At 37.7% G+C, this 16,793-nt stretch overlaps 1 protein-coding gene across 1 annotated transcript in view; it reads right to left on the bottom strand.

The window, feature by feature from the left end:
* Positions 1–16,793, bottom strand: part of LOC121826472 (cytochrome P450 3A4-like) — a 157,653-nt gene that overhangs the window by 102,783 nt on the left and 38,077 nt on the right. The gene's annotated exons all lie outside the window — the stretch shown is intronic.

Raw genomic sequence — 16,793 nt, 5'->3', positions numbered from 1 at the left:
ACTGCCTCTAGTCAGATGAAGAGACCCTATATCTAATTTCTGGCAATCTCCTGCTCCAATATTAACACATGGGTGAGGATATGCTTGTGTGTTTCCATAGGGTCAAACTAAGCCAGTATGGATGCCAATCAGTGATATAAGACCTGCTATAGATCAAGAAAATCTCAAAGAGGACCTCACCCTTTGCTTACAACATTGCTACTGATCCTGCCAAAGATTGTTCAGGCCAAAATCTGTGGGTGTTATTTCCTGATGCACCTTTCCCAATGCCTGTTGTGGTAACTGCCCCTAATTTCCAGGCAATTTATACAAATAACAAAATCTTGGGCCTTCCTTGTGCCAATTTCAAGGGTCTTTTAATTATTCATTTGGATCTTATGATCTAACAAATATCCTTTTTTTATTTTTTATATTTTATTTATTTATTTATTTATTTATTTTTATTTATTTATTTATTTGGTTTTTCGAGACAGGGTTTCTCTGTGTAGCTTTGCGCCTTTTCCTGGAACTCACTTGGTAGCCCAGGCTGGCCTCGAACTCACAGAGATTTGCCTGGCTCTGCCTCCCGAGTGCTGGGATTAAAGGTGTACGACACCACCGCCCGGCTAAATTTATTTTCTTTTTTCGAGACAGGGTTTCTCTGTGTAGCTTTGTGCCTTTCCTGGAGCTCACTTGGTAGCCCAGGCTGGCCTCGACTCACAGAGATTTGCGTGGCTCTGCCTCCCAAGTGCTGGGATTAAAGGCGTGTGCCACCAACGCCCCAAATATCCTTTTTTTGATGCACATTATAGACTTGATGCTTCTTGGTGCATCCCTTTCTCCTCTTATGTCACAAGATTTTACAAGATTATGGGGACTAATTGGAAAAAATGACTGGAGTTATGCAGGGTAGCAATATAATGGGCTGTACTATTGTGAAAAAAAGGGAAAAATCACTGAAGTCATTCAGCAACCATTTGATTCCTTTTGTCTAAATCCAGGAGAATATACTACCTAGATTGAAATACCTATTAACTGTGCTCATTGGCTTCCTAATTTTGTACTCTGTCCCTTATATGGAAAGTCTAACTTGGGGCGTGGGATCTAGATACCAGAAGATGGTGAGGCTACACTATTTGTGAACAATACTACACCAAAAAACTTCTGATGATTACCTCAAAGGACATGTGAAAAAGGCCAGAACTGTCTTTGGGGCATGGACTTTATATGGCCTCCATGCCTATATGGATTTAAGGCCCTTTCTGTTTATAAAAAGTCCATGAGGAAGCTGCTAATTGATATAGTGTAAGAATCAGCTATACCATCAGTGAGCTTATAACAAAAAGAGTCTATATCATACTACAGAGATAATTGGTCTTTGATGTTCATTACTAACACTTTCAAAATAGCAGAAATTGGGAATACCCTAGATGTTCATCAACTGGTGAGTAGATAATTAAAATATCATATTTTTAAAAAGTGAACTATTCTTCAGCAGTTAAGAAAAATGAAATTAACAGGTAAATAGATGGAACTAAAAAAAAATCACCCCAAGTGAAGAAACACAGACCACAAAAGACAAATATTTTTGTCTTACATTAGGATGTTAGCTGTTAAGTCTTTGAAATTAGTGCTATAATGTGAATAGCCTCAGAGGTTAGGTACCTACTAAGATAGCAGGGTGGAAGAAAGGATCTCATGAGGAAAAGTGAAATCTAACATATTGTTATGGAGAGCTAGAGAGCAGACAAGAATAGGAGGATTACATAGGAACAAGGATGGAAAGGAAGGTAATGCAAGGAGGGCCAACTAATTAACATAGCCATTTGAAAACCTTTTCCTATGAAAGCTCCTTGAAATATATATGTGACAGGAATTTAAATGGAGGCAACAAATAAGGAGAAAATGCTCCAACAAGACATTTTATGCCATCAAATGAAACCTTTTATTGCCTCATTTGATTAGTATGCCTCATTTAGTCATTGTCCATAATGGGTCCATTGAGAACTCCTAAGTATCACAAGATATTGCCAAGGCTATTGCTTAATTTCCACATCTCAATGGTAAGGTGCTAACAGAATACAACAATTATGCAGAAGACCAAGCTCAGACCCATAGAGGATCCATGGTTGTTTCTACAGTTTCTCTGATGTCCTATGAACCCTCATGTGTTGATATATTGGCCCTGTTTGTGGTGATATGTTGTTTGTGCTTTAATAAATAAAGCTTGCCTGGAGATAAGAGGAAAAAGGCCAGCTTGTAAGTAATCATAGAAGTCAGGCAGTGGTAGCACACATCTTTAATCCTATCACTTAACAGGCAACATCACTGTGTGTTCAAGGCCATAATGGAAACATACCCAGGTGTGGTGACACATGTCTAAATTGCAACACTAGTTAACTGTGGAGGTTTGGAGGTCTATAAAGGCCAACAGAAACTGACAGAGCTGTGTAGAAAGAGGAAGTGATGTAGTAAATCAATGGCAGAACAGCAAGACATATGTGTGTTGGTAGACAGGCAGTAACTGACATTTGGAAGCTTGAGTTGTTGAACTAAGGTTGGCTGGTAGTTTTTCCTATTAGCATATACAAGCTAGTTGGACTCCAGTGGGAATGTTAGATTTAAGGAGATTTACAGAAGCTATCGTATCATATGACATGCAGTCTCCATTTGTAAAGCAAATGTTAAACTCCTGGTCCACTTGTAATAGAATTATTCCTCAGGACTGGAAAGAATTATTACAGCTGTCCTAGAGGCTGGAGCACAATTACAATGGAGAACTTAAAGAGGAAGCCAAAACAATAGAACAACAATGTAGGACTACAAGTGTGGAATTTTCCCAGGATCAGCTTCTTGGAGAAGGCGATTATGCTGATATACAAAGGCAATATTTATATGATAACCAAGCCTTAATTCTATGCCATGAGGCAGCCATGAATGCATGGGACAGAATTGAGGAAGCAAGGAAGAAAATTGAGTCATTTAAGAAAGTTATACAAGGCCCCAGAGAATCCTTTATATATTTTGTACAAAGGCTGTCATCATCAGTAAACAGAATGATACCAAATTCAGAAGCTAGACAGATAATAAATGAATCTTTGTCTTTTGAGAATGCGAATGCAGCATGCAAAAGAATAAGCATACTGTTAAAGGCAAGATCAGCACCCTTGAAGGATTAAATCAGGGACACAATCAATATTGAATATAGTGACCATGATAATACACAGATAGAAGAGGTTGAAAAGTTTTGAGGAAAAATAATAATGTCAGATGTTTTAGTTGGGGTAAACAAGGTCATTTATAAAGGGAGTGTAAACAGGACATTCTTAGAAACAATGTTCATTCAAGGAACAATGGCAAGATAATGACCCTCCCTTCTGGATTGTGCAGAAGGTATGGTAAGAATAAACATTGGACCAATGAATGTAGATCAACAAGGCACAGACAAGGTATTCCTTTTCCTCTACCATTGAGAAACTCACTGAGGGGCCTCATGCAGGCCCCCATGGCAAATTCAGTTTAGGCTTTTCCTGCCATCGTAAAAGAGACTCTTCTCAGAGCAGTTAAATAACCAATATGACTATTGGAATAAACCAGACTGCTCATACTGATAGAACAGCTGTACCAGACAGAAGAAGAAATTCAGGAGAAATCATAAAGTGAATTTTTGGCAAACTTATATAAATGAACAAATATCAAAATTAAAAATATGAGTAAATGGCATTGTCTTGGAAGGCTCCCACACATCTTACAGGTGTAATGTTACAATAATTGCACCAGAATTTTGGCATCCAAATTTGCCTCTTTGGGAGGTAAATGTTCAGGGGTTACTGGCTGGACTATTATCTCAAGTATAACAGCCTCAAGATGGCTCAAATGTATAGATCCAGAAGGACAGAAAGGAAAAATCAAAGCTATATGTGGCTAATATAGCTATGAATTAATGGGCCATAATTTATTAAAACAATGAAATATCCAAATTAATATTCCTCCCATCTCAGAAACAAACCATAAATTAACATAGTTTCTGAGAGAAATATTAGGAGGTATTATTAGAAAGAACAGTCACCGGCCATCCAGATAGTACAAGAGCAGGACACAACAACTGCTGATCTTGCAAAGACAGCAACGGCTCTACCTTTAAAATGGTTAATAGACAAACCTTTATCAGTTCATCAGTGGCCTTTAACAACAGAGAAAGTGCTGGCTTTAGACAGCTGTTATAAGAGCAGTTAAATGCCCAGAATATTGAAGAATCAACCAGCCCTTGGAAATCTCCCATATTCGTTATTTTAAAAAAATCTGGTAAATGGAGAATAGTATCAGAACTCAGACCAATTAACAAGGTAATTCTGCCAATGGGATCTCTACACTCTGGAATTCCTTTGCCTTTTTTGTTACCTAACTCATGGACTCTTATAGTTATTGATTTATAAGACTGTTTCTTCTCAATATCTTTACAAGACAAAGACAGAGAAAGATTTGTCTTCCCAGTGCCTACTTATAATAATTCTCATCCAGTTAAGAGATATCAATGGAGGATTCTCCCACAGAGAATCTTAAATAGCCCAACCCTGTGCCAATATTTTTTACAATAGCCATTGGAATTAGTATGCAAACAATTTCCTAAATCTATAATTTATCATTACATGGATGATATTTTATTAGCTGATTCAAATGCAGATACCTTAGAAGGAATGTTTGAAGAAGTAAAGAAAATTTTGCCTGTTGAGGATTACAATTTGCTCCTGAAAAGATACAAAGATGAGGTTCTATAATTATTTAGGATATAAAACAGGTCTACAAAAATTAGACACCAAAGGTGCAAATTAGGAAAGATCGATTATGAACTCTTAATGACTTTCACAGATTATTCAGAGACATTTCCCATTTATGAACTTTTGTTGGCTAAGAAATGATGAACTGAGTAATTTGTTCAAAACCTTAGAAGGTGAGAGGGACTTAAATAGTCCAAAAGAATTATCAGCTGAATCTGAAAGAGAATTGGTCTTGATGGAAAAGAATGTTAAGGAAGGACATGTGGATCTTTTGGACCCAAAGTTTGATTGCATTTTGGTTATTTTACCCTCTAGGCATTCTCCTACAGGAATTTTAATGCAGAGGGAAGATATTATATTGGAATGGATATTTCTACCAAATAAACAAGTAAAAAATTTAAACCTTATGTGGAAAAGACCTCTGAGTTGATTTTAAAAGGAAAATTGAGGGGTTGGGGATTTAGCTCAGTGGTAGAGCACTTGCTTAGCAAGTGAAAAGCCCTAGGTTCAGTCCTCAGTTCCAAAAAATAAAAATAAAAGATAAAATAAAAAGGAAAGAAAAATTGAGAATCCCTCAATAATTGGCAGGAATAGACTCAGCAGAAATTGTAGTACCTTTAACTAAGGATTAAATTGACAAAGTATGGGCAGAAAGTGAACCTTGGCAAGGAGCTTGCAGTAATTTTTCAGGGGAGATTAACAGCAAATATCCCAAAATTGATAGAATTCAATATATGAATGGAGCTGATTGGATTCTACCTGGAATTGTTTGGGAAGCACCCATATCTTTATACAGATGCACACAAACAGGGAAAGGTAGGTTACAAGTCAGAAAATTTAATTACAGAGGTTCAAAGTGCTTATAAATTGGTACAAAAATCAGAACTGTATGCTATTCTATTGTTATTAATGGATTTTTCTGAACATCTCAACGAAGTTATTGACTCTCAGTATGCTGAAAGGGTGGTCTTACGTATTTAGCCTGCAGAATTTATCCCTGATGAGTCATAATTAACTTTGTTATTTATTCAGTTACAATATAATCAAGAATAGGAAGCATCCTATATATATATATATATATATATATATATATATATATATATATATATATATATATATATATATATATATATAACTCACATCTGATCACATATGGGTCTGTCAGAACCTCTAGCACAAAGTAATGACAAGATGTGAGAAACTATTGATTGGAAGTGTTCTGGAGGCCTCAGAATTTCATTAAAAAATCATGTCAGTAGTAAAGGTATAAGAGAGACTTTTTCCTTATTCTGGCAACAAGCCAAGGAAATTGTAAGGGAATGTTCTACTTGTTCTTTTTAAAATCAGACTCTACTAACAGCAGGATGTATCCCGAAGGGTATGCAGAGGAATGAAATCTGGCAGATGGATGTTTCATTTTGCAGAATTTGTAAAATTGAAATATGTACACCACAGCATTGATACTTATTTAGGATTTCAATGGGCGACTGCCCTTAGTTCTGAAAAAGCTAATTTTGTTATCATACATTTTTCTGGAAGTTATAGCCATCATGAGTGTACCTGCACAAATTAAAGTTGACAATGCTCCAGTATATGTCTCTGGTAAAATGCAACAGTTTTTTGCTTATTACAATATTAAGCATATTACAGATATACCACATAATCCTATAGGCTAAGCAGTCATATGAAGGTCAAATCAAACTCTAAAGGATATGCTTAATAAACAGAAAGTGGTGACAAAACCCCCCAGAGATTTTCTTCAGTGACTGATGGAAGCATGCAGAGATCCATAGCCAAACACCAGGCAGAGCACCAGGAGTCCAGTCAAAGAGAGAGAAGAAGGATTATATGAGCAATTGCATCAGGATCATGATGGGGAAACCTGCAGGGATGACCAAACTAACCTAGTGGGAACTCATGAAAGTTGGATTAATGGCCGTGGAGCCTGCATGGGACTGGATTAGGCCCTCTGCTTGGCAAGACAGTTGTGTAGCTTAATCTGCTTGCAGGGGGAGGGGGAGGTGTCTGGCAGTATTATCAAAATCCATCCCTGGTACATGAGTGGGATTTTTGGAGCCTACTACCTATGATGGGACACCTAGTGCAGCATTAAGGCAGTAGAAAGTGCTTGAAATTGCCTCTCTTAGATGTACCTCCCCATGGGAGACCATGACTTCTTGTGGAGGGGGAGTGGGGGAGTGGTTTTGGAGGGGGAGCCTGGGGGGGCAGGTGGAGGGAAGAGGGGGATCCTTGATTGGTGTGTAAAATGAATGAAAATATTTTCTTGATAAAAAAAATGAAATAGATTACATAATGCTCTGTTAACATGAATATTCTCAATGCTAATGAGAAAGGAACAATAGCTGTGGAGAGACATTGGATAATAGAAAAAAACCTACAGAATGAAATCAGCCCATGTATTTTAAGGATGTGCTGATCTCAGAATGGAAACCAGGATATGTGTTACATTGTTGACGAGGTTTTGCTTTTGTTTCAACAGGAGAAGATAAGCTGTGGATATCATCAAAATTGATAAAGGTTCAATTTGAACAAGAGAGACCTCTTAATTAGAAGAGGTGACAGTTCATTGACCAGCATGACCATCCAATTTAAACTAACTGAGCATGGGCTTGGGCTTCAAGTTGGACTAGTTCTTACCACTCCCACAATCTTTGCACCACCTTTACCCCAGCACATCCTGCAGGCATGACAAATTGTAGGTCAAAGTTTTTTTAGTAGGGTTGATATCTCAGTGCCACTACTGGAAGACTTGTCTGGTTACAAAAGATGGATGGTCCAGGTTCCAAATCCCACATTACTACGAGTTGTCAATAAGGCCAACCACATAGATTCCAGGGAATTTCCATTGTACTAGGTTTCCAAAAGGCCCCAATTCCAGTCATCTCTCACAAAACTCTCACTCCATCCCTATCCCCACCTGACCACCCCTGTTCCCAAACCTACCAGCTCCCTGCCCACTCATAATTTTTTTCTGTATCCCCTTCCTGGAGACATTCATGCATCCCCTTGAGTTCTCCTTGTTACTTATGACCTCTGGGTCTGTGGATTGTGGCATGGTTATCCTTTACATCAATATCCTTGAATACGTGAGAGCATACAATGTTCGTTTTCTGTGTCTGCGTTTCCTCACTGAGGATCATTCCATCCATTTGCCTGCAAATTTCATTATGTCATTTTTAACAGCTGATTGATACTCCTTTTTGTAAATGTACCACATTTTTTAATCCATTCTTCAGTTGAGGAACCTCTAGGCGGGTTCCAGTTACTAGCTATTATAGATAATACTGCTCTGAAAATAGTTGAGCAAGTATCCTTGTGGTAGGATGAAGTGTCCTTTAGTGTATTCCCAGGAGTGGTATAGCTAGAGGTAGATCAATTTTCAATTTTTTGAGAAACCACAATATTGATTTCCAAAGTGACTGTACACCTTTTCACTCCCATCCACATTGGAAGAGTGTTCCCTCATTCTACATCATCCCCAGCAAGCTGTCACTTGTGTTTTGATCTTAGCCACTTTAACAGGTGTAAGATAGAATCTCAGAGTCATTTGCATTTGTATTTCTCCGAAGGCTCATGATGTTAAAGATTTCTTTAAGTGTTTCTGGGCATTTAAAATTCTGCTGTTGAAAATACTATTTAGATCAGCACTTCATTTTTAATTGAATTATTTGGTATGTTGATATCTGCTTTCTTGAATTATTTATATATTTTTGATATTATCCTTCTGATTGATATGGAGTTGGTTAAAATCTTTTCCCATTCTGTAAGCTGTCATTTTTTCTTTTTGACTGTCTTTTACCTTACAGAAGCTTTTAAGTTTTATGAGATCCCAATTATTGATTGTTGATTTTAGTGCCATTGCTATTGGTGTACTGTTCGGGAAGTTATCCTCTGTGACAATGCATTCAAGGCTGCTCATTTCCTCTCCCATCAGGTGAACTGTATCTAGATTTATGTTTAAGGTTTTTTATCTACTTGGACTTGAATTTTGTGCAGGGTGATAGAGATGGATCAATTTGTACTCTTGTACATTCAGACGTCCAGTAAGACCAGTATAATTGTTTGAAGATGCTTTATTTTTTCATTGTTTATTTATGGCATCTTTATAAAAACTCTACTGTCTGTAGGTGTGTGGATTTATGTCTGGGTATTCAATTACATTCCTTTGATCAACCTGTCTGTTTTGAATGCCAATACCATGTAGCTTTTATTACTATAACTCTGTAGTACAGCTTGATATCCAGGATGGTAATCCATCCAGAAGTTCTTTTATTGTACAAGATTGTATTAGCTATCTTTGCTTCTTTTGTTTTTCATGTGAAGTTAGGTATTGTTCTTTCAAGGTCAGTAAAGAATTATGTTGGAATTTGTGACTCTTCGTTGTATTTTTTATTGATAATTTGGGAATTTCACATCATGCACCCTAATCATACTCTTTCACAGTCTCTACAGGTCAAGGCCCTCACCCCTGTTACTTTCACCTGACAAAAAGAAGAAGGAGGAGGAGGAGGAAAAGGAGAGTGAAGAGGAGGAGAAGGAGGAGGAGGAGGGGGAGGAGGAGGAGGAGGAGGAGGAGGAGGAGGAGGAGGAGGAGGAGAAGAAGAAGAAGAAGAAGAAGAAGAAGAAGAAGAAGAAGAAGAAGAAGAAGAAGAAGAAGAAGAAGAGAAGGTCTAATTTGTGTTGCCCTTATACTCACTGGAGAATGATCAAACTCTGAATAGCCAGCTCCTTAAAGAAAATTGGGTCCTTCCCCACCTGCATTCCTGCCAGAAGCCATAGTTGTGGTATACTTCACAATCCTTATCACAGTTTTTAAGCTATTTAATGGCTTTCTGTCTAGGCTGTTTCTTGGGGGAGTGTTGTAGGTACTGTAATATAGGCCTTCTATTTCACCATTTCTCACCCTTGAGTCTACAGTCATCAACACCACAGGAAAAAAATCCTCCTTGCACTTTACCATCATTAGTAGCATAGATCATGAACTTACTCCTATTGTCTCAGGCACCTGTACATGCCATGGAACTCAGTGTGGTCTGCAGTGGCAGAATATACCATGAACAAGGCCTTCTGCTGCAGCCTGGACCATGGACACCATAATAGCCCCCAGAGGCAGGATAGATCATGGATATCAACATGCCCTCAGTTGGCAGCCAAGCCACTCACATTTACATGGCTTCAGGCAGCAGAAGGCCCAGAGAAAACTACATAGCTTCAGATGGCAGCAAGGACCACAGACATCTGCAAGGCCATCAGTAGTAAAACTGGCCATGGATGGACAACAGCACAGCACTCAGCTGCCCTAAGACCAAGGACACAGCCACAGTCCTCCATGGCACCATAGACCTCTAACATCAGCATAACCTCAGGTAGTAGTACAGGCCATTCAGATCAACATGAACCCTGGAAACATAGACATCCCCATGACCTTCAGTGTGTGTTAGAATTTTTATGGGGATATTGTTGAATCTGTATATTGCTTTTGGTAAGATGGGCATTTTTACTACAGATCAATGAGCATTTCCATCTTTGGATATTTTCTCCAATTTCTGTCTTAAATACTTGAAGTTATTGTCTTACAAGTCTGCTTGCTGGCTTTTGGTTACTCCAAGATATTTTATACTATTTGTGGCTATTGGTAAGGGTATTATTTTCCTTATTTCTTTCTTAGCCTGCTTGCTATTTGTATATAGGATGGATATTTTTTAAGTTAATCTTGTATCCAGCCACTTTACTGATAGTGTTGTTCAACTTTAGGAATTCTCTAACAGAATTTTGGGGGTCTCTTATATATAGTATTGTATCATCTAGAAATATCAATACTTGGTCTCCTTACTTTCCAACTTTTACCTCTTCAATTTCCTTCAGTAGACTTAGTGCTCTAGCTAGAACTTCAATTATTATATTAAATAGATGGGGAGAGAGTGGATCACATCTTCTTATCCGTGATTTCAGTGGAGTTTTTTTGAGTTTTTCCCCTTTTAATTTGATATTGGCTATGAGCTTACTGTAAATTGCCTTTATTATGTTTAGTTTTGTCCCTTGTATCCATGATCTCTCCAAGACTTTTATCTTGAATGGGTATTGTGCTTTGTCAAAGGTTTTTTTCAGTATCTAATGAGATGAAAGTTTACTTTTTTTTCAATTTGGTTTGTTCATGTGGTGGATTATTCCGACATAATCGTATATGTTGAACCATCCTTTCATCTCTAGAATGAAGCCTATTTGATCATGGTTAATGATCTTTTTGATGTGTTCTTGGATTCAGTTTGCAAGTATTTTATTCAGTATTTTTGCATCAATGTACATGAGGGAAGTTGTTCCATAATTTTCTTTTTGTGGAGTCTTCATGTGGTTTTGGTATTAGGGTAAGTATGACCTCATAACATGAATTGGGCAGTGTTCCTTCTATAAAAAACTATTTTAGCCGGGCGTTGGTGGCGCACGCCTTTAATCCCAGCACTTGGGAGGCAGAGCCAGGCGGATCTCTGTGAGTTCGAGGCCAGCCTGGACTACCAAGTGAGTTCCAGGAAAGGCGCAAAGCTACACAGAGAAACCTGTCTCGAAAAAAAAAAAAACTATTTTATGGAATATTTTGAGTATTGTTGATGTTAGCTCTTCCCTTAAAGTCTGAGAGAATTTGGCTCTAAAGCCATCTGGCCATGGGCTCTTTTGTTTGGAATATTTTAATGACTGCTTCTATCTCCTCAGGGGGTTTTATATCTACTTAAAATGCTTATCTAATCTTCTTTTAACTTAGATACGTGGTATCTATTGGGAAAATGTCCATTTCTTTTAGATTTTCCAATTTTTTAGTGTACAGATTTTTAAAGTATGAACTAATGGTGCTATGGAATACTGGGTTTCTTCTATTATATCTTCAATGACTGATAGTCACTCTTTCAGCCCTTGTATTCTCTTGTTGATGCTTGCATCTGCAGTTCCTAGGTTTTCTATTTCCAGAATTCCCTCAATTTTTGTTTTCTTTCTCGCTTCTAGTTTCATTTTCAGGTCTTGAAATGGGTTATTTGTCCTCTTCAACTGTTTGTTTCCTTTTTTCTTGTAATTCTTTAATGCATTTATTCATTTCCTCTTTAAGAACTTCTATCTATCATTTTCATAAGTTGGTTTTCAGGTGATTTTCTTGTGCTTCAGATGTGTTGAAATTTTCAAGTCTTCCTGTAGTAGGATATCTTGGTTTTGATGGGGAAAATTGCTTTGCTGGTATTGATTTTATTCTTCTACACTTTAGGTGTCTGGGTTTGGAATGATTATATTTCATGTTGCCAATTTTTGAGTTTGTCTTTGCTGGATGGATATTTTATTCTTAATTACTGTTTCTTCCTTTTTCTTCTGGTCTTTGTGGCCTGAAGTTCTAACAAGAGGTATGACCTCTGGTCTAGAATGGAGTCTCAGCCTGAGTTATGAGTGGTAAATGTTGATTAGGAAGGGAGGGAACATTATTGATAGTGTCAGATAGGGGGTGGGTAATTAAAGACCTGGAGAGGTATACATGTGTGACACCTATCTGTAGTTCTAGAAGCTGAGTTTATCTAACTGTTTTTTCAGCTGGTATGGCCTGCACCTCTTCTTCTGATTGGTTTAGCCTGCACCTAAGTAGTGGATATCTGCCTGAGTTGGCAGCACAGGCACAGAAACAAGGTGGGAAATGAGATAAGAAAGGATGGTAGCTGATTGTGTCTTTATGATCAGAACTGAGGGTATTAGAGAGTTCTAAGGCATATGGGTTTCTTGCTCATTATTCTAACTATGCTAGTGCTCTGGAATGTTCTATATGTTGTGAATGTGTTACTCTGCTTGGTTGATAAATAAAAAGCCTATTGGCCAGTAGCCAGGCAGGAAGTATAGGTGGGGTAAACAGACAAGGAGAATTATGTGAACAGGAAGGCTGAGTAAGCAGACGCCAGCCCATCTTCCAGGGAGCAGCATGTAATAGCACACAGATAAAGCCACGGAACATGTGGCAACATATAGATTAACAGAAATGGGCTGAGTTTAAATGTAAGAGCTAGTCAGTGGTAGGCCTGAGCTAATGGTCAAGCACTTTTACTTAATATAAGCTTCTGAGTGATTATTTTATAAGTGCCTGCAGGGTCTGTGGGGCTGGGTAGGAGTGGAGAAAACATAAGCTACAAATGGCACCCAAAAACTCCAGTTTCCACCTGAAACCTGAGAATACTTAATAAGCAGTTCTAAATGGAGCCAAAACCATGTTCCTGCTTTAAGTCTCAGGCAGGCAGCAAGACACAGCAACATGCTGGCTTGAGCTACTTACTCTATGTTAGGTTTGGGGTGTGTCGACTTGAACTATGCCATGTTACACACCTGCCACATTACACAGAGTTGTCTCCAAGCTTAGCACTATGCTGTGTGGTAGATATAGCTTTTCCTAGTTAAAAGAGAAAAGGTTTCTGGGCTAAATGATGCTTTAATGGAGGCATAGACCCACTGCTTCTGAGAATTGATGGTACACATGGCCCAGAGCTTGAGGTGAATTACCTCCGCAATGTTGGAAGCTGAGTTCTCTGGAGTCAGCAGTCAAGGCTTCTGCTTCAGTACTAGCCAAACCAGTTTAAAGCAATAGTTACACAATAAGGTAATTCAGATGGAACAAACTTTCAATGGTTTACAATGCATACAACCACGTAGGCTTGGAAGAGAGATGAAAATGAATATAGACAGGTATATAAAGAAATAGTTTTTAAAAATAAAGTCTTTAAAGAGACAGTAAAGGTAGTATAAAAACAAGTCACATAAAGATGGATATTACACAGAGAATTTGGATTGTATTGTCTTTGAGAATTTTAACTGCAGAAAGACATTTCATTGTAAAGGCTGCTCAGTTAAACCAATGTGTATATTTTAAAGGTACCTTGACTTCAAAATTTGGATGTAAGGATATGTTGCTTTGGAAAGGATGCAAGAGGCTATGGATTTGTTCCAGATTAAGATATATCAGGTTTGACCTGCCAAGACTCCCTGAAAGGTCTCCAATGACTCCATGGTCCCAATCATCCAACATTCAAAATCAACTTCAAGGCAACTGGCTCAGAGAATACAGCATCACAAACTACTTCAGTCAGGACCTGACCATAATCCTAAAATTTTCTTTGTGTCCCCATAAGATTACCAGCACCCTCTATCAGTAGGAAGTAGCATAGAATACTATGCCCACAATCTAAAAAATGGATTATGGGTGTTTGTCTTTGTTTAGGTTGTTGGTTACAAATTGTTGTTGATCATAGTCAATCTTTTTATAAAAGAAGAAAAAACGATATGATATGGAAATATAGTATACAGATATGATAGGATGAAAGGATAGATTATTGAACCTACTTTTAAAGAGCAACAACTCTTTAAAATGTTTTACATTGCTATGGATTTTAGTTTATTGATACAAATTTAAAGATAATTTTGATGTAGTGTATATATATTTTTACTCTTGTTTAAGTTATTATGTATGTACAACTCATTTAAAATTGTAATGTATCATTAAGAAATACAGATTAATAGTTAATCATCTATGATATTCAAAGTTATAGTCATGTTAGTTTAGTTTTCTTAGGTATACATAGATATATTTCAGAGAGATAGGTAATCTTCAAACACTTCAAAGACCTACAGAATATGACATTTAAAGTGTTTTAAAAACTTAGACATTTCTGGACAATGAGACATGTCTGATCCTGGTGTACCAATTTACTTTAAAGAGAAAGATGGGCATCGAAGACACTCCATATGGAATTTATTTTCTTCTTGGCAAAAATATCCATTTGGGTAAGAAACTGTTCTTGCCTGGACTATTTGACAAAATATTGTATTAATTGGACATGCAGGACCCATAGGAAGGTGACCACTGTAATATCAAGGCTATTGAATTCTACAGGACACAGGAAGAAGCAAATGAGAGACTCTAGGCCTGTGGGCTGAAGATGGATGCTCCAATACAGCAGAGGAACTCTGGATGACTGTCCAGGCAGGCCTTTTTCTCTGTCATTTCCAGAGTTCTGGAAATTGCTTACAATGCATTTCCTGTTACTTAGGTAATATTATATCCTCTTGGGTTCTTTGATGTAGTGGAAGACTAGATAGTTATAATTATGTTTTTCCCTGATTATGATAAGAGATAAGATAGATATGAAACTTTAGACTCACAAATATAGGATAGAGTATTTCATTTAATTTTGGCAAATACAAATAGACTAAATATTATAACTGTAATTCTTGCTTGATTAATGTTTTGTTGTATGTAATTTCACTGTTAATGTTAAACCCTTCCTTTTTCGTTACAAAGAAAATTAGAGGTGCTGTGGGATGTTCTATATGCTGTGAATGTGTTGCTATGATTGGTTAATAAATAAAAAGCTGATTGGCCAGTAGCAAGGCAGGAAGTATAGGTGGGGTGACCCGTCCAGCAGGCCAGGTTATTCGAGGGTCTCGAGGAGGGGCCACCTGTGAATCAATGGGGGGTGAGAGGGAAAGGAGACCAAGTGCGTGAAGAAAGACAGAGTCAGTCTGAGTTGCGTCAAGGTCTCCGTTTATTGACTGGTGTTAGAGCTTATAAACAGGGCTTCAGGTAGGGAGGGGGAGCAGGAGTGAGGAGAGGACAAAGAAAATTCCTAAGGGAGGGTCAGCAGGAGGTCGCTTTGGTCCCAGGCCCCTGCAGCTAGCTGATTTAAAGAGGTTTATTTAATCCTACATTCCTAGGTTAGACTAAAAGCCTCTTATTTACACGAGGCTTGAATAATCGTGGCAGGTAACACAAGGTTCAAGACACAGCTGTCCAGAGTCGGTCTCCAACAGTGGGGTAAATAGACAAGGAGAATTCTGGGAACAAGAAGACTGAGTAAGTAGATGTCAACCCACCGTCCAGGGAACAACATGTAATGGCACACAGGTAAAGCCATGGAACCTATGGCAACAAATAGATTAACAGAAATGGGCTGAGTTTTAATGTAAGAGCTGGTCAGTAGTCAGCCTGAGCCAATGGCCAAGCAGTTTTAATTAATATCAGCTTCTGAGTGATTATTTTATGAGCAGCTGTGGTGTCTGTGGGGCTGTGCAGGACCAGAGAAAACATCAGCCACAGACCAGAAAGACTTCTTAACCATGGAGTCATTCCTTCAGCCACTATGGTGTGTTTCCTAATTTCTAGGTTGGAAAGGCTCTGCCATCAAGTGGGATTTTGGGTGACAGTGACAATCACTATGCAGTGATATATATGACACCATATTTATAAGATGTTTTTTCTGCCTGTGAATTCAGCATCATGAGCCATCACTTAGGTCATCTATGTAAAGCATCATGGTTATTGTGTAATGAAAGTCATTTGTAAGTTAATAGTCCTTTCAACTCAACTGAACCAACATTTTTGGGTGTCCAAACTGATCAGGATTGTGTATTAATACAATTCTATGTATCTTATGTATTTTATAGTCTCTTACATTCTAAGAGAGCTAACTTTTTCTGGACCTGACAGCCAAGTTAATAATATACCTTGATATTACTTAAGACTTAGCCTGATACCCTAGTGTGTATTTATCCTGTTTGCCTAACCTGCTGTTAAGTCAACAATGTCCCAACAAACTTTATTTGCCTTGGATTTCTTATTAAAATAGCTTTTATAACTTATGCTAATGGACACTTTAAATCATAAATTATATATCTATCCATGCCACTGACTCAGAATAATGCATTGGTGTATGTATGAGTTGTAATAATTTGTTGAGAGCAGCGAATGGGTTGGAAGCAATCCAATAATTGAATATCTAACACAAGCATATATCACATAGATATAGCTTGTTTATGTTTAGAGTATCTTTTGGTCTTATCAGAGTTTCAGTGTTTGTTGTGGTCAGTAAATGTATGTTCTCCCTGTAAAACTGTTAAATATTTCTGTAAAATCATCCATCTTCTCTTCCACATGTCATCCTTTATGTGATGGTCAATACATACAAAGCAAAGCCCTTTGTTTTCATACACAAGAAATAGGTACAG

The sequence above is a fragment of the Peromyscus maniculatus genome, chromosome 23 (genome assembly GCF_049852395.1).
Source record: "Peromyscus maniculatus bairdii isolate BWxNUB_F1_BW_parent chromosome 23, HU_Pman_BW_mat_3.1, whole genome shotgun sequence".
NCBI lineage: Eukaryota > Metazoa > Chordata > Mammalia > Rodentia > Cricetidae > Peromyscus > Peromyscus maniculatus.
This window is presented reverse-complemented; position numbering and strand designations above follow the sequence as displayed.